Here is a 25,075-nt window from a genome sequence, read left to right on the forward strand (position 1 = left end):
GAAGAGGAGAGAGAAAGGGAAGAGGAGAGAGAAAGGGAAGAATAGAGAGAACAGGAAGAGGAGAGAGAAAGGGAAGAGGAGAGAGAAAGTGAAGAGGAGAGAGAACAGGAAGAAGAGAGAGAACAGGAAGAGGAGAGAGAAAGGGAAGAGGAGAGAGAAAGGGAAGAGGAGAGAGAACAGGAAGAAGAGAGAGAAAGGGAAGAGGAGAGAGAAAGGGAAGAGGAGAGAGAAAGGGAAGAAGAGAGAGAAAGGGAAGAGGAGAGAGAAAGGGAAGAAGAGAGAGAACAGGAAGAGGAGAGAGAAAGGGAAGAGGAGAGAGAAAGGGAAGAGGAGAGAGAAAGGGAAGAAGAGAGAGAACAGGAAGAGGAGAGAGAAAGGGAAGAGGAGAGAGAAAGGGAAGAGGAGAGAGAACAGGAAGAGGAGAGAGAAAGGGAAGAGGAGAGAGAACAGGAAGAGGAGAGAGAAAGGGAAGAGGAGAGAGAAAGGGAAGAGGAGAGAGAAAGGGAAGAAGAGAGAGAACAGGAAGAGGAGAGAGAAAGGGAAGAAGAGAGAGAACAGGAAGAGGAGAGAGAAAGGGAAGAGGAGAGAGAAAGGGAAGAGGAGAGAGAAAGGGAAGAAGAGAGAGAACAGGAAGAGGAGAGAGAAAGGGAAGAGGAGAGAGAAAGGGAAGAGGAGAGAGAAAGGGAAGAGGAGAGAGAAAGGTAAGAAGAGAGAGAACAGGAAGAGGAGAGAGAAAGGGAAGAGGAGAGAGAAAGGGAAGAGGAGAGAGAAAGGGAAGAAGAGAGAGAACAGGAAGAGGAGAGAGAAAGGGAAGAGGAGAGAGAACAGGAAGAGGATAGAGAAAGGGAAGATGAGAGAGAAAGGGAAGAGGAGAGAGAAAGGGAAGAAGAGACAGAAAGGGAAGATGAGAGAGAAAGGAAAGAAGAGAGAGAACGTTAGGAGAGAGACAGGGAAGAAGAGAGAGAAAGGGAAGAGGAGAGAGAAAGGGAAGAAGAGAGAGAACATGAAGAGGAGAGAGAAAGGGAAGAGGAGAGTGAAAGGGAAGAAGAGAGAAAGTTAGGAGAGAGAAAGGGAAGAAGAGAGAGAACAGGAAGAGGAGAGAAAGGGAAGAAGACAGAGAACAGGAAGAGGAGAGAGAAAGGGAAGAGGAGAGTGAAAGGGAAGAAGAGAGAGAAAGGGAAGAAGAGAGAGAAAGGGAAGAAGAGAGAGAAAGGGAAGAAGAGAGAGAAAGGGAAGAAGAGAGAGAAAGGGAAGAAGAGAGAGAAAGGGAAGAGGACAGAGAGAGGGAAGAAGAGAGAGAAGGGGAAGAGGAGAGAGAAAGGGAAGAAGAGAGAGAAGGGGAAGAGGAGAGAGAAAGGGAAGAAGAGAGAGAAAGGGAAGAAGAGAGAGAAAGGGAAGAAGAGAGACAGAGAAAGAAAATTAGGAGAGAGAAAGGAAAGAAGAGAGAGAAAGTTAGGAGAGAGAAAGGGAAGAGGAGAGAGAAAGGGAAGAGGAGAGAGAAAGGGAGAATGAGAGAGAAAGGGAAGAAGAGAGAGAAAGGTAGAAGGATAGAGAGAAAAGGAGAAGGAAAATCATATGTTCATATAGAAAGAGAGAGAGATGAGGTAAAGGAAAAGGAGTGGTGGAAAAAGTACCCAATCATCATACTTGAGTAAAAGTAAAGATACCTTAATAGAAAATGACTCAAGTAAAAGTGAAAGTCTAAAAGTATTTGTTTTTAAATATACTTAAGTATCTAAAGTAAATGTAATTGGTCAAATATACTTAAATATCAAAAGTAAAAGTACAAATTATTTCAAATTCTTTATGTTAAGCAAACCAGACGGCACCATTTTCTTGTTTGTTTTTTATTTTACAGATAGTCAGGGTCACACTCCAACACTCAGACATCATTTACAGATAGCCAGGGGCAACACTCCAACACTCAGACATCATTTACAGATAGCCAGGGTCACACTCCAACACTCAGACATCATTTACAGATAGCCAGGGGCAACACTCCAACACTCAGACATCATTTACAGATAGCCAGGTGCACACTCCAACACTCAGACATCATTACAGACAGCCAGGGACACATTCCAACACTCAGACATCATTTACAGATAGCCAGGGGCACATTCCAACACTCAGACATCATTTACAGATAGCCAGGGGCACATTCCAACACTCAGACATCATTTACAGATAGCCAGGGGCACAATCCAACACTCAGACATCATTTACAGATAGCCAGGGGCACAATCCAACACTCAGACATCATTTACAGATAGCCAGGGTCACACTCCAACACTCAGACATCATTTGCAGATAGCCAGGGGCACATTCCAACACTCAGACATCATTTACAGATAGCCAGGGGCACACTCCAACACTCAGACATAATTTACAGATAGCCAGGGTCACACTCCAACACTCAGACATCATTTGCAGATAGCCAGGGTCACACTCCAACACTCAGACATCATTTACAGATAGCCAGGGTCACACTCCAACACTCAGACATCATTTACAGATAGCCAGGGGAACACTCCAACACTCAGACATCATTTACAGATAGCCAAGGTCACACTCCAACACTCAGACATCATTTGCAGATAGCCAGGGGCACATTCCAACACTCAGACATCATTTACAGATAGCCAGGGTCACACTCCAACACTCAGACATCATTTACAGATAGCCAGGGGCACATTCCAACACTCAGACATCATTTACAGACAGCCAGGGTCACACTCCAACACTCAGACATCATTTACAGATAGCCAGGGGAACACTCCAACACTCAGACATCATTTACAGATAGCCAGGGGCACACTCCAACACTCAGACATCATTTACAGATAGCCAGGGTCACACTCCAACACTCAGACATCATTTGCAGATAGCCAGGGGCACATTCCAACACTCAGACATCATTTACAGATAGCCAGGGGCACATTCCAACACTCAGACATCATTTACAGATAGCCAGGGTCACACTCCAACACTCAGACATCATTTACAGGTAGCCAGGGTCACACTCCAACACTCAGACATCATTTACAGATAGCCAGGGTCACACTCCAACACTCAGACATCATTTACAGGTAGCCAGGGGCACATTCCAACACTCAGACATCATTTACGGATAGCCAGGGTCACACTCCAACACTCAGACATCATTTACAGATAGCCAGGGTCACACTCCAACACTCAGACATAATTTACAGATAGCCAGGGTCACACTCCAACACTCAGACATCATTTACAGATAGCCAGGGTCACACTCCAACACTCAGACATCATTTACAGATAGCCAGGGGCACACTCCAACACTCAGACATCATTTACAGATAGCCAGGGTCACACTCCAACACTCAGACATCATTTACAGATAGCCAGGGGCACACTCCAACACTCAGACATCATTTACAGATAGCCAGGGTCACACTCCAACACTCAGACATAATTTGCAGATAGCCAGGGGCACATTCCAACACTCAGACATCATTTACAGATAGCCAGGGGCACATTCCAACACTCAGACATCATTTACAGATAGCCAGGGTCACACTCCAACACTCAGACATCATTTACAGATAGCCAGGGACACATTCCAACACTCAGACATCATTAAAGATAGCCAGGGGAACACTCCAACACTCAGACATCATTTACAGATAGCCAGGGACACATTCCAACACTCAGACATCATTAAAGATAGCCAGGGTCACACTCCAACACTCAGACATAATTTGCAGATAGCCAGGGGCACATTCCAACACTCAGACATCATTTACAGATAGCCAGGGGCACATTCCAACACTCAGACATCATTTACAGATAGCCAGGGGCACATTCCAACACTCAGACATCATTTACAGACAGCCAGGGTCACACTCCAACACTCAGACATCATTTACAGATAGCCAGGGGAACACTCCAACACTCAGACATCATTTACAGATAGCCAGGGGCACACTCCAACACTCAGACATCATTTACAGATAGCCAGGGTCACACTCCAACACTCAGACATCATTTGCAGATAGCCAGGGGCACATTCCAACACTCAGACATCATTTACAGATAGCCAGGGGCACATTCCAACACTCAGACATCATTTACAGATAGCCAGGGTCACACTCCAACACTCAGACATCATTTACAGGTAGCCAGGGTCACACTCCAACACTCAGACATCATTTACAGATAGCCAGGGGCACACTCCAACACTCAGACATCATTTACAGGTAGCCAGGGGCACATTCCAACACTCAGACATCATTTACGGATAGCCAGGGTCACACTCCAACACTCAGACATCATTTACAGATAGCCAGGGTCACACTCCAACACTCAGACATAATTTACAGATAGCCAGGGTCACACTCCAACACTCAGACATCATTTACAGATAGCCAGGGTCACACTCCAACACTCAGACATCATTTACAGATAGCCAGGGGCACACTCCAACACTCAGACATCATTTACAGATAGCCAGGGTCACACTCCAACACTCAGACATCATTTACAGATAGCCAGGGGCACACTCCAACACTCAGACATCATTTACAGATAGCCAGGGGAACACTCCAACACTCAGACATAATTTGCAGATAGCCAGGGGCACATTCCAACACTCAGACATCATTTACAGATAGCCAGGGGCACATTCCAACACTCAGACATCATTTACAGATAGCCAGGGGCACATTCCAACACTCAGACATCATTTACAGATAGCCAGGGTCACACTCCAACACTCAGACATCATTTACAGATAGCCAGGGACACATTCCAACACTCAGACATCATTAAAGATAGCCAGGGGAACACTCCAACACTCAGACATCATTTACAGATAGCCAGGGACACATTCCAACACTCAGACATCATTAAAGATAGCCAGGGTCACACTCCAACACTCAGACATAATTTGCAGATAGCCAGGGGCACATTCCAACACTCAGACATCATTTACAGATAGCCAGGGGCACATTCCAACACTCAGACATCATTTACAGATAGCCAGGGTCACACTCCAACACTCAGACATCATTTACAGATAGCCAGGGGCACATTCCAACACTCAGACATCATTTACAGATAGCCAGGGGCACATTCCAAAACTCAGACATCATTTACAGATAGCCAGGGTCGCACTCCAACACTCAGACATCATTTACAGATAGCCAGGGGCACATTCCAACACTCAGACATCATTTACAGATAGCCAGGGACACATTCCAACACTCAGACATCATTTACAGACAGCCAGGGACACATTCCAACACTCAGACATCATTTACAGATATCCAGGGAGACACTCCAACACGCAGACATCATTTACAAACGAAGCATGTGTGAGTCCTCCATATCAGAGTCAGTCAGATGACCAGGGATGTTCTCTTGATAAGTGCGTGAATTGCACAGTTTTTATGTCCTGCTAAGCATTCAAACTGTAACGAGTACTTTTGGGTGACAGAGAAAATGTATGGAGTAAAAAGTACATAATTTTCTTTCGGAATGTAGTAATAATGTAGTAATAATAAAGTAAAGTACAGCTGCCCCTCAAAAAACTACTTAAAAGTACTTTAAAGTATTTTCGCTTAAGTACTTTTACAGCACTGAGGAAATGGGAAGGGAGAAAGAGAACGGTATAGCAAGACAGAGAGATGGAAAAACGGAATGACAGAAAAGTGAGAGAGAAGGAGAAGGATGGAGAGATGTCCCCCCTCCTTGTTAGTGTAGCTGTGCGTTTCTCTCCTTGGGTAGGCATGTCAGCAGCAACGGGGACAAGCTGTTCTCCCAGCTGATAAATATTCTGGCACTCTGTGTCTGACAGCCCGGGTTGGCCACGCAGGGATAGCGATGGACAGGCTGCGTGGCCCGCCGTGGATGTGTGTGAATGAGGGGGGAGATGGTGCGGGTGTGTGTGTGTGTGTGTGTGTGTGTGTGTGTGTGTGTGTGTGTGTGTGTGTGTGTGTGTGTGTGTGTGTGTGTGTGTGTGTGTGTGTGTGACCAGTCCAGTCTGTGAAACTAGACCTTCACCCCTTCACTAAACCTTCACCCCTCCACTAGACCAGTCCAGTCTGTGAAACTGGACCTTCACCCCCCCACTAGACCTTCACCCCTCCACTAGACCAGTCCAGTCTGTGAAACTAGACCTTCATCCCTTCACTAAACCTTCACCCCTCCACTAGACCAGTCCAGTCTGTGAAACTGGACCTTCACCCCCCCACTAGACCTTCACCCCTCCACTAGACCAGTCCAGTCTGTGAAACTAGACCTTCACCCCTCCACTAGACCTTCACCCCTCCACCAGACCTTCACCCCTCCACTAGACCTGTCCAGTCTGTGTACCTTCACCCCTCCACTAGACCAGTCCAGTCTGTGTACCTTCACCCCTCCACTAGACCAGTCCAGTCTGTGTACCTTCACCCCTCCACTAGACCAGTCCAGTCTGTGTACCTTCACCCCTCCACTAGACCAGTCCAGTCTGTGAAACTGGACCTTCACCCCCCCACTAGACCTTCACCCCTCCACTAGACCAGTCCAGTCTGTGAAACTAGACCTTCACCCCTCCACTAGACCTTCACCCCTCCACCAGACCTTCACCCCTCCACTAGACCTGTCCAGTCTGTGTACCTTCACCCCTCCACTAGACCAGTCCAGTCTGTGTACCTTCACCCCTCCACTAGACCAGTCCAGTCTGTGTACCTTCACCCCTCCACTAGACCAGTCCAGTCTGTGTACCTTCACCCCTCCACTAGGGCTGGGAATTGAAACATGTTGGCTCACTATTTCAAAAGAAAATGGAGTGTTTTTGCTACAGTAGGTAGCGTTAACTAGCGCTAGTCGGCTGTACCTGTCCTAAAACGTATCCTATATCTTGTTCTCCATCTTCTTTTCAAATAGTGAACCAACATGTTTTCAGCACCTTTATTTCCCTGACTGATCAAACCCGTTTTCTCCTGCTCTCTCTTGTCTCTGCAGCAGACATACAGTGAGCAATATGTTTGGAACATCAAATCGCAATAAAATCTAAGTATTAAATCGCAATTCATATAGTATCGTGACAATAGTGAGAATCAAAATACATGTCGTATCGTGAGAATCACAATACATATAGTCTTGTGAGAATCTTGACAATCGCAAAACATATATAATTGTGAGAAATAAGTATCGTGATAATACATGATATTATATATATATATATAGAGAGAGAGAGAGATAGAGATGAGAAAGGAGAGAGACAGGGAGAGAGAGAGAGAGCGAGAGAGAGAGAGAGAGAGAGAGCGAGAGCGAGAGTGAGAGAGAGAGAGAGAGAGAGAGAGAGAGAGAGAGAGAGAGAGAGAGAGAGAGAGAGAGAGAGGGGAAAGAGTCTGCATGCCTGCCTGCCAGCCAGCTGACATGCACACCCTCCTTCCTTTCCCTCCCTCCATCCATCCCTGTCTCCCTCAAAAGCAAGTGTCCACCAAATGAGAAGTGAGGGATATTTATAGAAAGATAAGATGGAGGGATGGTGCCTCTGGTTTGGTGGGAACTATGTTTATTATTTCTCTCTCTCTCTCTGCTTTGTTCCTTCTTCCAACACAGTCTGTTCACCTAGTCCACTAATGTCTGGAGTCTGTTCCCCTAGTCCACTAATGTCTGCAGTCTGTTCACCTAGTCCACTAATGTCTGGAGTCTGTTTCCCTAGTCCACTAATGTCTGGAGTCTGTTCCCCTAGTCCACTAATGTCTGGAGTCTGTTCCCCTAGTTCACTAATGTCTGGAGTCTGTTCCCCTAGTCCACTAATGTCTGGAGTCTGTTCCCCTAGTCCACTAATGTCTGGAGTCTGTTCAACCTAGTCCACTAATGTCTGGAGTCTGTTCCCCTAGTCCACTAATGTATGGAGTCTGTTCCCCTAGTCCACTAATGTATGGAGTCTGTTCCCCTAGTCCACTAATGTCTGGAGTCTGTTCCCATAGTCCACTAATGTCTGGAGTCTGTTCCCCTAGTCCACTAATATCTGGAGTCTGTTCCACTAGTCCACTAATATCTGGAGTCTGTTCCCCTAGTCCACTAATGTGTGGAGTCTGTTCCCCTAGTCCACTAATGTCTGGAGTCTGTTCCCCTAGTCCACTAATGTCTGGAGTCTGTTCCCCTAGTCCACTAATGTCTGGAGTCTGTTCCCATAGTCCACTAATGTCTGGAGTCTGTTCCCCTAGTCCACTAATGGCTGGAGTCTGTTCCCCTAGTCCACTAATGTCTGGAGTCTGTTCAACCTAGTCCACTAATGTCTGGAGTCTGTTCCCCTAGTTCACTAATGTCTGGAGTCTGTTCCCCTAGTCCACTAATGTCTGGAGTCTGTTCCCCTAGTCCACTAATGTCTGGAGTCTGTTCAACCTAGTCCACTAATGTCTGGAGTCTGTTCCCCTAGTCCACTAATGTCTGGAGTCTGTTCCCCTAGTCCACTAATGTATGGAGTCTGTTCCCCTAGTCCACTAATGTCTGGAGTCTGTTCCCATAGTCCACTAATGTCTGGAGTCTGTTCCCCTAGTCCACTAATATCTGGAGTCTGTTCCACTAGTCCACTAATATCTGGAGTCTGTTCACCTAGTCCACTAATGTGTGGAGTCTGTTCCCCTAGTCCACTAATGTCTGGAGTCTGTTCCCCTAGTCCACTAATGTCTGGAGTCTGTTCCCCTAGTCCACTAATGTCTGGAGTCTGTTCCCCTAGTCCACTAATGTCTGGAGTCTGTTCCCATAGTCCACTAATGTCTGGAGTCTGTTCCCCTAGTCCACTAATGTCTGGAGTCTGTTCCCCTAGTCCACTAATGTCTGCAGTCTGTTCCCCTAGTCCACTAATGTCTGGAGTCTGTTCCCTAGTCCACTAATGTCTGGAGTTTGTTCCCCTAGTCCACTATTTACTAGAATTATATGTTGTCCTAATATGTACTTTTTACTCCCATACATTTTCCATATTTTTCCTTTCACCAAAATGTTACATTTCGAGTGTTCATGCAGTGCAGCATGATGGTCCAATTCATGCACCTATTAATATAACGTGTTATCATCCCTACTGCCTCTGATTTGGCGGACTCACTAAACACAAATAACACATTTGTAAATGATGTAGAAAATTGTGTCTTCTGGTTTGCTTAATATAAGGTGTTTGATGTATAGCGTTTACTTTGAACTTTTTCTCAAGAATGACAATTGAGTACTTTTTCCACCACTGTACTTAATTAAGTACATTGAAAAACTAGATACTTACAGACTTTTATTCAAGTGATGTTTCCCTGGGTGACTTTTACTTTTACTTGAGTCATTTTCTATTAAAGTGACTTTACCTCTACTAAAGTATAACTGTTGAGTACTTTTTCCACCACTGCCAAGGTGGCTCCGGTACCCGTCCTCTATATAAGGTGGCTCCGGTACTCGTCCTCTATATAAGGTGGCTCCGGTACGCGTCCTCTATATAAGGTGGCTCCGGTACTCGTCCTCTATATAAGGTGAATCCGGTACTCGTCCTCTATTTAAGGTGGCTCCGGTACGCGTCCTCTATATAAGGTGGCTCCGGTACGCGTCCTCTATACAAGGTGGTTCCGGTACTCGTCCTCTATATAAGGTTGCTCCGGTACTCGTCCTCTATATAAGGTGGCTCCGGTACGCGTCCTCTATACAAGGTGGTTCCGGTACTCGTCCTCTATATAAGGTTGCTCCGGTACGCGTCCTCTATATAAGGTGGCTCCGGTACGCGTCCTCTATATAAGGTGGCTCCGGTACTCGTCCTCTATATAAGGTGAATCCGGTACGCGTCCTCTATATACGGTGGCTCCGGTACCGTCCTCTATATAATGTGGCTCCGGTACGCGTCCTCTATATAAGGTGGCTCCGGTACTCGTCCTCTATATAATGTGGCTCCGGTACGCGTCCTCTATATAAGGTGGCTCCGGTACTCGTCCTCTATACAAGGTGGCTCCGGTACTCGTCCTCTATATAAGGTGGCTCCGGTACTCGTCCTCTATATAAGGTGGCTCCGGTACTCGTCCTCTATATAAGGTGGCTCCGGTACGCGTCCTCTATACAAGGTGGTTCCGGTACTCGTCCTCTATATAAGGTTGCTCCGGTACTCGTCCTCTATATAAGGTGGCTCCGGTACGCGTCCTCTATATAAGGTGGCTCCGGTACTCGTCCTCTATACAAGGTGGCTCCGGTACTCGTCCGCTATACAAGGTGGCTCCGGTACTCGTCCTTTATATAAGGTGGCTCCGGTACTCGTCCTCTATATAAGGTGGCTCCGGTACGCGTCCTCTATACAAGGTGGCTCCGGTACTCGTCCTCTATATAAGGTGGCTCCGGTACTCGTCCTCTATACAAGGTGGCTCCGGTACTCATCCTCTATATAAGGTGGCTCCGGTACGAGTCCTCTATATAAGGTGGCTCCGGTACGAGCCCTCTATATAAGGTGGCTCCGGTACGAGTCCTCTATACAAGGTGGCTCCGGTACCGTCTTCTATATAAGGTGGCTCCGGTACGCGTCCTCTATATAAGGTGGCTCCGGTACGCGTCCTCTATATAAGGTGGCTCCGGTACTCGTCCTCTATATAAGGTGGCTCCGGTACTCGTCCTCTATATAAGGTGGCTCCGGTACTCGTCCTCTATATAAGGTGGCTCCGGTACTCGTCCTCTATACAAGGTGGCTCCGGTACTCATCCTCTATATAAGGTGGCTCCGGTACGAGTCCTCTATATAAGGTGGCTCCGGTACGAGTCCTATATACAAGGTGGCTCCGGTACCGTCTTCTATATAAGGTGGCTCCGGTACTCGTCCTCTATATAAGGTGAATCCGGTACGCGTCCTCTATATAAGGTGGCTCCGGTACCCGTCCTCTATATAAGGTGGCTCCGGTACGCGTCCTCTATATAAGGTGGCTCCGGTACTCGTCCTCTATTTAAGGTGGCTCCGGTAAGCGTACTCTATATAAGGTGGCTCCGGTACGCGTCCTCTATATAAGGTGGCTCCGGTACTCGTACTCTATATAAGGTGGCTCCGGTACTCGTCCTCTATATAAGGTGGCTCCGGTACTCGTCCTCTATACAAGGTGGCTCCGGTACTCATCCTCTATATAAGGTGGCTCCGGTACGAGTCCTCTATATAAGGTGGCTCCGGTACGAGTCCTCTATACAAGGTGGCTCCGGTACCGTCTTCTATATAAGGTGGCTCCGGTACGCGTCCTCTATATAAGGTGGCTCCGGTACGCGTCCTCTATATAAGGTGAATCCGGTACAAGTCCTCTATATAAGGTGGCTCCGGTACCCGTACTCTATATAAGGTGGCTCCGGTACGCGTCCTCTATATAAGGTGGCTCCGGTACTCGTCCTCTATTTAAGGTGGCTCCGGTACCGTCTTCTATATAAGGTGGCTCCGGTACGCGTCCTCTATACAAGGTGGCTCCGGTACTCGTCCTCTATTTAAGGTGGCTCCGGTAAGCGTACTCTATATAAGGTGGCTCCGGTACGCGTCCTCTATATAAGGTGGCTCCGGTACGCGTCCTCTATATAAGGTGGCTCCGGTACTCGTCCTCTATTTAAGGTGGCTCCGGTAAGCGTACTCTATATAAGGTGGCTCCGGTACGCGTCCTCTATATAAGGTGGCTCCGGTACCGTCTTCTATATAAGGTGGCTCCGGTACGCGTCCTCTATACAAGGTGGCTCCGGTAAGCGTACTCTATATAAGGTGGCTCCGGTACTCGTCCTCTATATAAGGTGGCTCCGGTACGCGTCCTCTATATAAGGTGGCTCCGGTAAGCGTACTCTATATAAGGTGGCTCCGGTACTCGTCCTCTATATAAGGTGGCTCCGGTACGCGTCCTCTATATAAGGTGGCTCCGGTACGCGTCCTCTATATAAGTTGGCTCCGGTACTCGTCCTCTATATAAGGTGGCTCCGGTACTCGTCCTCTATATAAGGTGGCTCCGGTACGCGTCCTCTATATAAGGTGGCTCCGGTACGCGTCCTCTATACAAGGTGGCTCCGGTACTCGTCCTCTATTTAAGGTGGCTCCGGTAAGCGTACTCTATATAAGGTGGCTCCGGTAATCGTCCTCTATTTAAGGTGGCTCCGGTAAGCGTACTCTATATAAGGTGGCTCCGGTACTCGTCCTCTATACAAGGTGGCTCCGGTACGCGTCCTCTATACAAGGAATCCAAGATGGCGTAGCAGTCGGACGAGTCTTTGTTTTGTCCTGTCCTGTGTAAATAGACTTCGTATTTTTCGTATACATTTCGTATATATTTTAATTTCACTTTCCATCTAGGAACTGAATATACATTCCTACATTCCGCCTCACCCAATGTGGTACGGACCTGCTATTTTTTTATACTTTAGAACCGTAACCCCAATCAGAAGCTAGCCAGATAACTAGCTACTAGCTAGTAGTCAGTTAGCCACTGCTGCGGTCTTCACCCTCAACTCGGACACAGCCAGCTTCAATACCGGGCCAATACCTGCCAGTCTGCAAGCGCGATATCAACCCAGAGCATATAGGACTGCTTTTTCTCTACCACATCACCGGATTCCTGACGCAAGCTCTGGACAATTACACCGTATCATCACAGCTAGCTAGCTGCAACCGAGTGGCTACTACTGGCTAACACCTCTGTCCCGAAGCAAGCACCAGTTAGCCTTGAGCTAGCCTCGAGCTAGGCCCATCTGCCGGCTAGCTGAAGAGGTCTACCAGCGAATTCTTGGGCTACAATACCAGCTACAAGCTAATTTAGCCATTTTTTTGCTGCTGCTAGTAGCTTTTACCTTCTGCACAGACACCAGCCCTGTTATTAGCCTGGATATTACTCACCAATTTACCAGCATCGGACTGTCTCTCGACAACAACGCCGGATTCCTGCCGTAATCCCTGAGCCACTGCTTCTGATCCTCACAGCTAGCTTGCGGCTAGCGCAGCTAGCGCCACTGCCACGAAGCTAGCACCAGTTAGCAAACACAATTCTACAATTCACAACCTCTCTTTCGCCATCGCCATCTGGCTTGGATTCTCTGTCGACACGACCACGTCTGAGCAGACCCCCTCCGTCTGAGCAGACCACCCCCCGGGCTACTAACTTTAAACGCCGCGTGCTAGCTTAGTGGAGGCCTCCCTGCTCCATCTACGGCTGCCCCCTGGACACTATGATCACTTGGCTACATAGCTGATGCATGCTTGACTGTCCATTAATTCACGGTACTCCATTCTGTTTATTTGTGTTTTATCTGTCGGCTCTGTGCTTTAACTCAGGATCTGTGTGTAGTTAATCCGACCCTCTCTGCCTAGTCGTCGCCATTTTTACCTGTTGTTGCTGTGTTAGACTAGCACCCTGTTATTGCTGCTGTTATCTTACCTGTTGTTTTAGCTAGCTCTCCCAATCAAGACCTGCAATCACTTTATGCCTTATTGTATGTCTCTCTCAAATATCAATATGCCTTGCATACTGTTGTTCAGGCTAGTTATCATTATCATTGTTTTGGTTTGCAATGGACCCTGTAGTTCCACTCTCCGTACCTCTGATACCTCCTTGGTCCCACCCCCCACACATGCGGTGACCTCACCCATTGAGACCAGCATGTCCAGAGATACAACCTCTCTTATCATCACCCAGTGCCTGGGCTTGCCTCCGCTGTACCCACGCCCCACCATACCCCTGTCTGCACATTATGCCCAGAATCTATTCTACCACGCCCATAAATCTGCTCCTTTTATTCTTTGTCCCCAACGCTCTAGGCGACCAGTTTTGATAGCCTTTAGCCGCACCCTCATCCTACTACTCCTCTGTTCCTCGGGTGATGTGGAGGTAAACCCAGGCCCTGCATGTCCCCAGTCACCCTCATTTGTTGACTTCTGTGATCGAAAAAGCCTTGGCCTCATGCATGTCAACATCAGAAGCCTCCTCCCTAAGTTTGCCTTACTCACCGCTTTAGCACACTCTGCCAACCCTGATGTCCTTGCCGTGTCCGAATCCTGGCTTAGGAAGGCCACCAAAAATTCTGAGATTTCCATACCCAACTATAACACTTTCCGTCAAGATAGAACTGCCAAAGGGGGAGGCGTTGCAATCTACTGCAGAGATAGCCTGCAAAGTTCTGTCATACTTTCCAGGTCTATGCCCAAACAGTTCGAACTTCTAATTTAAAAAATTAATCTCTCCAGAAATAAGTCTCTCACTGTTGCCGCCTGCTACCGACCCCCCTCAGCTCCCAGCTGTGCCCTGGACACCATCTGTGAATTGATCGCTCCCCATCTAGCTTCAGAGTTTGTTCTGTTAGGTGACCTAAACTGGGATATGCTTAACACCCCGGCAGTCCTACAATCCAAGCTTGATGCCCTCAATCTCACACAAATCATCAAGGAACCCACCAGGTACAACCCTAAATCCGTAAACATGGGCACCCTAATAGACATTATCCTGACCAACCTGCCCTCCAAATACACCTCTGCTGTCTTCAATCAAGATCTCAGCGATCACTGCCTCATTGCCTGTATCCGCCACGGGTCCGCGGTCAAACGACCACCCCTCATCACTGTCAAACGCTCCCTAAAACACTTCTGCGAGCAGGCCTTTCTAATCGACCTGGCCCGGGTACCCTGGAAGGATATTGACCTCATCCCGTCAGTTGAGGATGCCTGGTCATTCTTTAAATGTTACTTCCTCACCATATTAGACAAGCATGCTCCGTTCAAAAAATGCAGAACCAAGAACAGATATAGCCCTTGGTTCACTCCAGACCTGACTGCCCTCGACCAGCACAAAAACATCCTGTGGCGAACTGCAATAGCATCGAAGAGCCCCCGCGATATGCAACTGTTCAGGGAAGTCAGGAACCAATACACGCAGTCAGTCAGGAAAGCAAAGGCCAGCTTTTTCAAGCAGAAATTTGCATCCTGTAGCTCTAACTCCAAAAAGTTCTGGGATACTGTAAAGTCCATGGAGAACAAGAGCACCTCCTCCCAGCTGCCCACTGCACTGAGGCTAGGTAACACGGTCACCACCGATAAATCCGTGATAATCGAAGACTTCAACAAGCATTTCTCAATGGCTGGCCATGCCTTCCTCCTGGCGACTCCAACCTTAGCCAACAGCCCCGCCCCCCCCGCTGCTACTCGCCCAAGCCTCCCCAGCTTCTCCTTTACCCAAATCCAGATAGCAGATGTTCTGAAAGAGCTGGAAAACCTGGACCCATACAAATCAGCTGGGCTTGACAATCTGGACCCCCTATTTCTGAAACTGTCCGCCGCCATTGTCGCACCCCCTATCACCAGCCTGTTCAACCTCTCCTTCGTATCATCTGAGATCCCCAAGGATTGGAAAGCTGCCGCGGTCATCCCCCTCTTCAAAGGGGGAGACACCCTGGACCCAAACTGTTACAGACCTATATCCATCCTGCCCTGCCTATCTAAGGTCCTCGAAAGCCAAGTCAACAAACAGATCACTGACCATCTCGAATCCCACCGTACCTTCTCCGCTGTGCAATCCGGTTTCCGAGCCGGTCATGGGTGCACCTCAGCCACGCTCAAGGTACTAAACGATATCATAACCGCCATCGATAAAAGACATTACTGTGCAGCCGTCTTCATCGACCTGGCCAAGGCTTTCGACTCTGTCAATCACCATATTCTTATCGGCAGACTCAGTAGCCTCGGTTTTTCTAATGACTGCCTTGCCTGGTTCACCAACTACTTTGCAGACAGAGTTCAGTGTGTCAAATCGGAGGGCATGTTGTCCGGTCCTCTGGCAGTCTCTATGGGGGTACCACAGGGTTCAATTCTCGGGCCGACTCTTTTCTCTGTATACATCAATGATGTTGCTCTTGCTGCGGGCGATTCCCTGATCCACCTCTACGCAGACGACACCATTCTATATACTTCCGGCCCTTCCTTGGACACTGTGCTATCTAACCTCCAAACGAGCTTCAATGCCATACAACACTCCTTCCGTGGCCTCCAACTGCTCTTAAACGCTAGTAAAACCAAATGCATGCTTTTCAACCGTTCGCTGCCTGCACCCGCACGCCCGACTAGCATCACCACCCTGGACGGTTCCGACCTAGAATATGTGGACATCTATAAGTACCTAGGTGTCTGGCTAGACTGCAAACTCTCCTTCCAGACTCATATCAAACATCTCCAATCCAAAATCAAAGCAAGAATCGGCTTTCTATTCCGCAACATAGCCTCCTTCACTCACGCCGCCAAACTTACCCTAGTAAAACTGACTATCCTACCGATCCTCGACTTCGGCGATGTCATCTACAAAATAGCTTCCAATACTCTACTCAGCAAACTGGATGCAGTTTATCACAGTGCCATTCGTTTTGTTACTAAAGCACCTTATACGACCCACCACTGCGACCTGTATGCCCTAGTCGGCTGGCCCTCGCTACATGTCCGTCGTCAGACCCACTGGCTCCAGGTCATCTACAAGGCTATGCTAGGTAAAGTGCCGCCTTATCTCAGTTCACTGGTCACGATGGCTACACCCACCCGCAACACGCGCTCCAGCAGGTGTATCTCACTGATCATCCCTAAAGCCAAAACCTCATTTGGACGCCTTTCCTTCCAGTTCTCTGCTGCCTGCGACTGGAACGAATTGCAAAAATCTCTGAAGTTGGAGACTTTTATCTCCCTCAACAACTTTAAAAATCTGCTATCCGAGCAGCTAACCGATCGCTGCAGCTGTACATAGTCCATCTGTAAACTACCCACCCAATTTACCTACCTCACCCCCCATACTGCTTTTATTTATTTACTTTTCTGCTCTTTTGCACACCAGTATCTCTTCTTGCACATGATCATCTGATGATTTATCACTCCAGTGTTAATCTGCTAAATTGTAATTATTCGATTTATTGCCTACCTCATGCCTTTTGCACACATTGTATATAGATTCTCTTTTTTTTCTACCATGTTATTGACTTGTTTATTGTTTACTCCATGTGTAACTCTGTGTTGTCTGTTCACACTGCTATGCTTTATCTTGGCCAGGTCGCAGTTGCAAATGAGAACTTGTTCTCAACTAGCCTACCTGGTTAAATAAAGGTGAAAAAAAAAAAAAAAAAAAAGGTGGCTCCGGTACGCGTCCTCTATATAAGGTGGCTCCGGTACGCGTACTCTATATAAGGTGGCTCCGGTACGCGTCCTCTATATAAGGTGGCTCCGGTACGCGTCCTCTATATAAGGTGGCTCCGGTACTCGTCCTCTATATAAGGTGGGACCGGTACGCGTCCTCTATATAAGGTGGCTCCGGTACGCGTCCTCTATACAAGGTGGCTCCGGTAAGCGTACTCTATATAAGGTGGTCCCGGTAAGCGTACTCTATATAAGGTGGCTCCGGTACGCGTCCTCTATATAAGGTGGCTCCGGTACTCGTCCTCTATTTAAGGTGGCTCCGGTAAGCGTACTCTATATAAGGTGGTCCCGGTAAGCGTACTCTATATAAGGTGGCTCCGGTACGCGTCCTCTATATAAGGTGGCTCCGGTACGCGTCCTCTATACAAGGTGGCTCCGGTACACGTCCTCTATATAAGGTGGCTCCGGTACGCGTCCTCTATATAAGGTGGCTCCGGTACGCGTCCTCTATATAAGGTGGCTCCGGTACTCGTCCTCTATATAAGGTGGGACCGGTACGCGTCCTCTATATAAGGTGGCTCCGGTACGCGTCCTCTATACAAGGTGGCTCCAGGTACTCGTCCTCTATATAAGGTGGCTCCGGTACGCGTCCTCTATATAAGGTGGCTCCTGGCCTCTATACAAGGTGGCTCCGGTACTCGTCCTATATATAAGGTGGCTCCGGTACGCGTCCTCTATATAAGGTGGCTCCGGTCCTCTATACAAGGTGGCTCCGGTACTCGTCCTCTATATAAGGTGGCTCCGGTACGCGTCCTCTATATAAGGTGGCTCCGGTACTCGTCCTCTATATAAGGTGGCTCCGGTCCTCTATACAAGGTGGCTCCGGTACTCGTCCTCTATACAAGGTGGCTCCGGTACTCGTCCTCTATATAAGGTGGCTCCGGTACTCGTCCTCTATATAAGGTGGCTCCGGTCCTCTATACAAGGTGGCTCCGGTACTCGTCCTCTATATCAGGTGGCTCCGGTACTCGTCCTCTATATAAGGTGGCTCCGGTCCTCTATATAAGGTGTCTCCGGTACTCGTCCTCTATTTAAGGTGGCTCCGGTACGTGTCCTCTATATAAGGTGGCTCCGGTACGCGTCCTCTATATAAGGTGGCTCCGGTCCTCTATACAAGGTGGCTCCGGTCCTCTATATAAGGTGGCTCCGGTACGCGTCCTCTATATAAGGTGGCTCCGGTACGCGTCCTCTATATAAGGTGGCTCCGGTACTCGTCCTCTATATGAGGTGGCTCCGGTACGCGTCCTCTATATAAGGTGGCTCCGGTACGCGTCCTCTACACAAGGTGGCTCCGGTACTCGTCCTCTATATAAGGTGGCTCCGGCACGCGTCCTCTATACAAGGTGGCTCCGGTACTCGTCCTCTATATAAGGTGGCTCCGTTACGCGTCCTCTATATAAGGTGGCTCCGGTAAGCGTACTCTATACAAGGTGGCTCCGGTACACGTCCTCTATTTAAGGTGGCTCCGGTACGCGTCCTCTATACAAGGTGGCTACGGTACGCGTCCTCTATATAAGGTGGCTCCGGTACGCGTCCTCTATATAAGGTGGCTCCGGTACACGTCCTCTATATAAGGTGGCTCCGGTACACGTCCTCTATATAAGGTGGCTCCGGTACGCGTCCTATATATAAGGTGGCTCCGGTACGCGTCCTCTATATAAGGTGGCTCCGGTACTCGTCCTCTATATAAGGTGGCTCCGGTACTCGTCCTCTATATAAGGTGGCTCCGGTACACGTCCTCTATATAAGGTGGCTCCGGTACGCGTCCTCTATACAAGGTGGCTCCGGTACTCGTCCTCTATATAAGGTGGCTACGGTACGAGACCTCTATACAAGGTGGCTCCGGTCCTCTATATAAGGTGGCTCCGGTACGCGTCCTCTATATAAGGTGGCTCCGGTACGCGGCCTCTATATAAGGTGGCTCCGGTACTCGTCCTCTATATGAGGTGGCTCCGGTACGCGTCCTCTATATAAGGTGGCTCCGGTACGCGTCCTCTATACAAGGTGGCTCCGGTACTCGTCCTCTATATAAGGTGGCTCCGGTACGCGTCCTCTATACAAGGTGGCTCCGGTACTCGTCCTCTATATGAGGTGGCTCCGGTACTCGTCCTCTATATAAGGTGGCTACGGTACGCGTCCTCTATATAAGGTGGCTCCGGTACGCGTCCTCTATATAAGGTGGCTCCGGTACACGTCCTCTATATAAGGTGGCTCCGGTACACGTCCTCTATATAAGGTGGCTCCGGTACGCGTCCTCTATATAAGGTGGCTCCGGTACTCGTCCTCTATATAAGGTGGCTCCGGTACTCGTCCTCTATATAAGGTGGCTACGGTACGAGACCTCTATATAAGGTGGCTCCGGTATTGCTTGAGCAGCGCTGAGAATTCAAAAAGTATGAAAACCAACGGTGCAATATTCTAGAACACTGCTGTGTGTACCCACGTTTTGGACTATGATAGACACTTTACTCTCTCTCTCTCTCTCTCTCTCTCTCTCTCTCTCTCTCTCTCTCTCTCTCTCTCTCTCTCTCTCTCTCTCTCTCTCTCTCTCTCTCTCTGTCTCTCTCTCTCTCTCTCACTCTCTCTCACTCTCTCGCATGCTTTCCTACGCCGCAGTCCCTGCTAACCATACACATACTAAGCAGTTATGACACCTTTGTAGTTTCGTTGTTCGTCATATGACTGGGATAATGTGTATATGGGAAAAAAAACATCCCACTGATGAACTGACAAAAAGAAAGAGTACTGTATGCTAAGATGCTGTCGCCATGCTAAGGATTCCCCTTGGGCCATAACACACACACACACAGGCACACACACACGCGCGCACACACACACACAGAGAAACTGACAGACGGGTGGGCGGACTTTCACAAACATGTCTTCATGAGTCTCCTCCCCCAATGCCTCTAGCGTTGTCCACAACAACAGAATGCGTGATGGCAAGGCAACGATATTTTCATCATTAAACTCATTACAACACTATTGCTCATTTTGTAAAGGTCTCTGGTGAAGGAATAGCAGCTAATTTGCCTAATTGACTATGACTAGCTGTCAACAGTAAATTGTGTTGAGTTGTGTGAGGGACCTTCGTGGGAAGTTAGGGTCCAGGCATTGTGATGCGTTTGGGAGGTGTTTAGACTTGCAAAACATTGTGAGATTTTGGGCTTTAGGTTGTGTGTTTTGGAGATATTTAGACTCATATTTTTATGGGCCTCTTGTTCTCATTTTCTCCTATGAGATTATGTCTGTGCTTTCTGATGTATCTTCATGTTTTCATTCTCTATCGAGATAAATGAACTGGAGTGAAGGGTGGAACTGCTGGTTAAACCTGTGTGTGTGTGTGTGTGTGTGTGTGTGTGTGTGTGTGTGTGTGTGTGTGTGTGTGTGTGTGTGTGTGTGTGTGTGTGTGTGTGTGTGTGTGTGTGTGTGTGTGTGTGTGTGTGTGTGTGTGTGTGTGTGTGTGTGTGTGTGTGTGTGTGTGTGTGTGTGTGTGTGTGTGCTTGCGTGTCAGTGCGTGTGTCTGTTCGTTTGTATGGAGGTGGGAAGGCAGGTTAGACTGCTTTTCAAAACACTACCATTCTCTCAGGCTATCAATGAAAAATGTATAAGAGAGAGATGGACCTGAAAGCATTGTAGCTGGAGAGACAACTGTACTCAGGAGAGAGCAGGAGAACATGAGAGAGAATTAGGAAGAGAGACAGAGATTTAGGGAGAGAGAGAGCAAGAAAGAGAGAGCGAGAGATGGAGAGATTAGAAGGTGGAAAGGGAGAGAGAAGGGGGGAGAGAGAGAAGAAGGGGCATAGAAACAGAGGAGGAGAAAACAATAGAGGGTCAGCAAAAGAGAGAGATGGTAGAAAGGAAGGAGAGAGAGGAGGGCGATAGAGAGAGCTATGATGTTCTCGCCATCTTGTTCTCTCTCTTCCTGGTAGTGGTCAGGTGTTGAGATAGGTGTTAAGATAATGTTCGGAGGCAGATACATAGTGGTCAGGTGATGAGATAATGTTCGGAGGCAGATACATAGTGGTCAGGTGTTGAGATAATGTTCGTAGGCAGATACATAGTGGTCAGGTGTTGAGATAATGTTCGGAGGCGGAGACATAGTGGTCAGGTGTTGAGATAATGTTCGGAGGCAGACACATAGTGGTCAGGTGTTGAGATAATGTTCGGAGGCAGATACATAGTGGGCAGGTGTTGAGATAATGTTCAGAGGCGGATACATAGTGGTCAGGTGTTGAGATAATGTTCTGAGGCAGATACATAGTGGTCAGGTGTTGAGATAATGTTCGGAGGCAGATACATAGTGGTCAGGTGTTGAGATAATGTTCGGAGGCAGATACATAGTGGTCAGGTGTTGAGATAATGTTCGGAGGCAGATACATAGTGGGCAGGTGTTGAGATAATGTTCGGAGGCGGATACATAGTGGTCAGGTGTTGAGATAATGTTCGGAGGCGGATACATTGTGGTCAGGTGTTGAGATAATGTTCGGAGGCGGATACATTGTGGTCAGGTGTTGAGATAATGTTCGGAGGCAGATACATAGTGGTCAGGTGTTGAGATAATGTTCGGAGGCGGATACAAAGTGGTCAGGTGTTGAGATAATGTTCGGAGGCAGATACATAGTGGTCAGGTGTTGAGATAATGTTCGGAGGCGGATACATAGTGGTCAGGTTTTGAGATAATGTTCGGAGGCAGATACATAGTGGTCAGGTGTTGAGATAATGTTTGGAGGCAGATACATAGTGGTCAGGTGTTGAGATAATGTTCGGAGGCGGATACATAGTGGTCAGGTGTTGAGATAATGTTCGGAGGCAGATACATAGTGGGCAGATGTTGAGATAATGTTCGGAGGCAGATACATAGTGGTCAGGTGTTGAGATAATGTTCGGAGGCAGATACATAGTGGGCAGGTGTTGAGATAATGTTCGGAGGCGGATACATTGTGGTCAGGTGTTGAGATAATGTTCGGAGGCAGATACATAGTGGTCAGGTGTTGAGATAATGTTCGGAGGCGGATACATTGTGGTCAGGTGTTGAGATAATGTTCGGAGGCAGATACATAGTGGGCAGGTGTTGAGATAATGTTCGGAGGCAGATACATAGTGGTCAGGTGTTGAGATAATGTTCGGAGGCAGATACATAGTGGGCAGGTGTTGAGATAATGTTCGGAGGCGGATACATAGTGGTCAGGTGTTGAGATAATGTTCGGAGGCAGATACATAGTGGTCACCAGGTGTATTCTAGACAGTTTATTAGCTCCACACACTGCACAACGTGATATGCACTGCAAGATATTTTACTTTAATCTTCATATTTAGTTAAACTATCTTGAAAGATATCTTGACATAAGATACATTGCTTGTATTAAGCCTTTTTAGGTAAAAATAAGCAATAAGTAAAACTAATGACTTTAGTTAACTTAGCTTGGTATGAAAGAACAAGAAACATACAAACATTTTAAGTGAATTATTATCACTCAATATAGGATATTTAGGCTTGCTTAGATTTCACAGAAATACGCACACACATCAGGTTATGATAATGTTAGCTAAAATGCCAAAATGCTAACTAGCTAGCCATTTCACACTGGTTATACACACGTCTGTGTGTGTGTTTCTGTGTGTGTGTGTGTGTGTGTGTGTGTGTGTGTGTGTGTGTGTGTGTGTGTGTGTGTGTGTGTGTGTGTGTGTGTGTGTGTGTGTGTGTGTGTGTGTGTGTGTGTGTGTGTGTGTGTGTGTGTGTGTGTGTGTGTGTGTGTATTTGTCTGTGCATTTGTGTGTTTATGTGTTTATGTGTTTCTGTGTGTCCAAATTTAAGTGTGAGCTATTTTTAGCCCACCATCGTTATCGTTGTCTTCAAGTGTCCCACTCCGTTTAATATGATATTGAGCCTGTACAGTTCCGTTAATATGGTAATGAGCATGTACAGTCCCTTTAATAAGGCAATGCACCTGCACAGTCCCTTTAATAGGGTAATGTCCCTGTGCAGTCCCTTTAATATGGTAATTAGCCTGTGCAGTCCCTTTAATAGGGTAATGTCCCTGTGCACTCCCTTTAATATGGTAATTAGCCTGTGCAGTCCCTTTAATAGGGTAATGTCCCTGTGCAGTCCCTTTAATATGGTAATTAGCCTGTGCAGTCCCTTTAATAGGGTAATGTCCCTGTGCAGTACCTTTAATCTGGTAATAGTCCAGTGCTTTGTGTTTGACTTTCTGTGTGTCTCGTACCCAACGGCTCTCTAAATACACTTAACCCCGATAGAACAACAGGCAGGCTTCACCTAAATGTTTACTGCACTGACTTCAACTGTGTTTAGGTTAGAGTTCAGATGAAGGGATCATAAGGATGCATGTTCTTATTGTTTATTTTCTTAAGGATTGGACCCTTTTTTTTTGTTCTTCAATTTTCACCTGAAATGACATACCCAAATCTTACTGCCTGTAGCTCAGGAACCTGAAGCAAGGATATGCATTTTCTTGAAAGGAAAGACGTTGAAGTTTGTTGAAATGTGAAATGAATGTAGGAGAATATAATACCTTAGATCTGTCAAAATATAATACAAAGAAAAAAAACATGATTTAAAAAAAATACAAAATTGTACCATCATCTTTGAAATGCAATAGAAAGGCCATAATGTATTATTCCAGCCCAGGCGCAATGTGGATTCTTTCACTGTTATAGCTACTGTAAATTGGACAGTGCAGTTTCTGCACATATCAGATATGTCTATGTCCTGGGAATTTTTTGTTTGTTACTTACAGCCTCATGCTAATCACATTAGCCTACGTTAGCTCAACCATCCCGCATAGAGGATATCATTCAGAGATGCTCTGATAGAAATCATACCGGAAAATACAGCGATTTTACAAAACAGTATGAGTTCATGTAGAATTATTTTAGAAAGCATGTTTATGACGATAATGTAGATATGACTACACACACACACACACACACACACACACACACACACACACACACACACACACACACACACACACACACACACACACACACACACACACACACACACACACACACACACACACACACACACACACACTTGCCAGTCACACACACACACACGCATTACTCTGTTCCCAGTTTGAGTTCCCAGCCATGACTGCCCAAATCATCTTTTAATTTAATTCAGAATTAAATCAAGGGAACAATCCAACAGCCTCTCTCTCAGCAGCAGTATGTAGGCCAAAGCCAGGGGCTGTTATTTGACAATAAACCCAAGAGGAGCAGCACAGAGAGGGCTTTGATTTCAGTAATCCCCCTTTGCCTGGGTGACCCAGAGCTATCTCTCTCTCTCATGGTACCCTCTCTCCATCTCTTTCTCCTCTTTATCTCTCCCCCCCTCTCTCTCTCTCTCTCTCTCTCACTCTCTCTCTCTCTCTCTCCCTCTCTCTCTCCTCCTGGGTTGTGTTTACTCACAGCAAAATATGGGTTCCTCAAGAGTTATTGTGGAAGGGTGATGATTCTATGTGGAATCATACTGACCCAAAGAACCATTTGAGCCTTTCAATTCCGGTTGATCTAATGTGTTGTGTTACTCTATTACATCTTTTATACGACTATGACCAGTGATGGTGTCTTGTGAAAGACTTGTGTACAGTATGGCCAATTGAGAACGGTAGTAGTTCTCAATTCTCTCCTCAGGGACCCCCAGCTGTTCCAGAGCTAGCAGACCTGATTCAACGTGTCAATAAACACAATACTAAAACCTATGGAATGTAACAATATAATATGGCTATTAAACCAGAATAAAAATCCTTGTATGGTTCTACAAACAACCATTGCGATTGAGATAGGTTCTTACCATTCTCCATAAAGAACCATAAAAAGGGGTTCTATACAGCACCAATAAGGGTTGTAACCATAGCATAACCCTTTTATGGTGCAATATAGAACCTTTTGT

At 47.2% G+C, this 25,075-nt stretch overlaps 1 protein-coding gene and 1 long non-coding RNA gene across 4 annotated transcripts in view; both read left to right on the forward strand.

Annotated features, from left to right (window-relative positions):
* Positions 1-25,075, forward strand: part of LOC139580384 (RNA binding protein fox-1 homolog 3-like) — a 995,419-nt gene that overhangs the window by 182,165 nt on the left and 788,179 nt on the right. The window lies entirely within an intron of this gene.
* LOC139580199 (uncharacterized) lies at positions 2,981-3,326 on the forward strand. The gene is made up of 2 exons (XR_011675991.1): positions 2,981-3,089; positions 3,172-3,326. It is a non-coding gene; the product is annotated as an uncharacterized lncRNA (long non-coding RNA).

This window comes from Salvelinus alpinus, chromosome 7 (assembly GCF_045679555.1).
Source record: "Salvelinus alpinus chromosome 7, SLU_Salpinus.1, whole genome shotgun sequence".
In the NCBI taxonomy this organism is placed as follows: Eukaryota; Metazoa; Chordata; class Actinopteri; order Salmoniformes; family Salmonidae; genus Salvelinus; species Salvelinus alpinus.